The sequence below is a fragment of the Salvelinus sp. IW2-2015 genome, linkage group LG21 (genome assembly GCF_002910315.2).
Source record: "Salvelinus sp. IW2-2015 linkage group LG21, ASM291031v2, whole genome shotgun sequence".
In the NCBI taxonomy this organism is placed as follows: domain Eukaryota; kingdom Metazoa; phylum Chordata; class Actinopteri; order Salmoniformes; family Salmonidae; genus Salvelinus; species Salvelinus sp. IW2-2015.
In genome coordinates this window covers 4,044,150-4,046,390 of record NC_036861.1, presented here as the reverse complement: position 1 = coordinate 4,046,390, position 2,241 = coordinate 4,044,150, and the positions used below count along the sequence as shown (strand labels likewise).

The following is a 2,241-nucleotide window of genomic DNA, read 5'->3' as shown; positions in this document are numbered from 1 at the left end:
ACCTCCTCCCCTTCCTCACCCTCTCTCTCCCTTCCTCACCTCTCTCTCCCTCTCCTTCTCTCCCTTCCTCACCTCCTCTCCCTTCCTCTCTCCCTTCCTCACCTCTCTCTCCTTCCTCACCTCTCTCTCCCTTTCCTCATCCCCTTCCTCTCTCCCTTCCTCACCTCTCTCTCCCTCCTCTCTCTCCTTCTCTCTCCCTTCCTCACCTCTCTCTCTTTTTTTTCTTTTTTTACGACAGTGGAATTATCAATCACATCCTCTAACCACACCCTCCATTCATTCAGACAGAATATGCAGTCCGCTCACACACAAACACTACTTCATTCACACACTGTCATTCACACAGACGCACTGTCATTCACACATGCATGGATGTACACACAGGCACGCACACAAACACAAATTAAATCCAAACAGACAGATTCAACCCCTTCTCTGTCAGGAAATAGGACTGTGAGTGTGAAAACACATTTTTACAACCTGACATTATCTTTCATAACACCGTGAGCACAGAAACACAGGGCTGCATATTATTTCACAACGTACAGTATCTTGGCAGAGAAGATTCTGAAATTTGGACCAGATTKTACAGTGTTGATGCAGAGCTTGTGCTGMRCAGCCCTGAAGCTGCGTTGTCCGTGGAAAGAATCACATGGGAGCTTTTTAGTGGAACTTGTGCGTGCAAACACATACCCGTGTCTGCATCTGCGTCTGTACGCCACACCAAATGTGTACTTGATATGTGCGTGTGTGTGATATGACTCCAAGTGTGTATGTGTGTGTGTGTGTGTGTGTGTGTGTGTGTGTGTGTGTGTGTGTGTGTGTGTACGCACAGAGACACTGGCCAGCAGTTGTTAGAGAAGAGAGGTAGGCTGGGGTCGGATTACAGATGTAGAGTCCAGAGTGTCTGCCTTTTACATTCAGTCTGCCTAACATCCTCTCCTTTACATTCAGTCGGATATAACATCCTCTCCTTTACATTCAGTCGGATATAACATCCTCTCCTTTACATTCAGATCTGATTAACATCCTTCCTTACATTCAGTCTGCCTAATAACATCCTCTCTTTTACATTGTCGGATATAACATCCTCTCCTTTACATTGTCGGATATAACATCCTCTCCTTTACATTCAGTCAAGATATAACATCCTCTCCTTTACATTGTCGGATATAACATCCTCTCCTTTACATGTCGTTTATAACATCCTCTCCTTTACATTGTCGGATATAAAATCCTCTTCTTTACATTAGTCGGATTAACATCTCTCCTTTCATTGTCGGATATAACATCCTCTCCTTTACATTCAGTCGATATAACATCTCTCCTTACATTGTCGGATATAACATCCTCTCTTTACATTGTCGGTTATAACATCCTCTCCTCTTTAACATTGTCGGATATAACATCCTCTTCTTTACATTAGTCGGATATAACTCCTCTCCTTTACATTGTCGGATATAACATCTCTCCTTTAAATTGTCGGATATGAACATCTCTCCTTTACATGTGATTAATCCTCTTTTACATTCAGTCAGATATAACATCCTTCTCCTTTACATTGTCGGATATAACATCTCTTCTTTACATTCAGTCGGATATACATCCTCTCTTACATTGTCCGGATATAACTCCTCTCCTTTACATTGTCGGATATACATCCTCTCCTTTACATTGTCGGATATAACATCCTCTCCTTTACATTGTGGAGATATAACATCCTCTCCTTTCTTGTCGGATATATAATTCTCTCCTTTAATTGTCGGATATAAATTATCCTCTCTTTACATTGTCGATATAACATCCTCTCCTTCTTCATTATGTCGGATATAAACATCTCTCCTTTAACATTGTCGGGATATAAACACCTCTCCTTTACATTCAGTCGGATATAACATCTCTCTTTCATTCAGTCGGATATAAATCCTCTCCTTTACATTCAGTCGGATATAACATCCTCTCCTTTACATTCAGTCGGATATAATATACTCTCCTTTACATTCAGTCGGATATAACATCCTCTCTTTACATTCGTCGGATATAACATCCTCTCTTTACTTCAGTCGGATATAACATCCTTCTTTTACATTCAGTCGGATATAAATCCTCTCCTTTAACATTCAGTCGGATATAACATCCTCTCCTTACATTCAGTCGGATATACATCCTCTCCTTTACATTCAGTCGGATATAACATCCTCTCCTTTACATTCAGTCGGATATAACATCCTCTCCTTTTAC

At 41.1% G+C, this 2,241-nt stretch overlaps 1 protein-coding gene across 1 annotated transcript in view; it reads right to left on the bottom strand.

Annotated features, from left to right (window-relative positions):
* Positions 1 to 2,241, bottom strand: part of LOC111982390 (cytoplasmic phosphatidylinositol transfer protein 1) — a 93,429-nt gene that overhangs the window by 22,343 nt on the left and 68,845 nt on the right. The gene's annotated exons all lie outside the window — the stretch shown is intronic.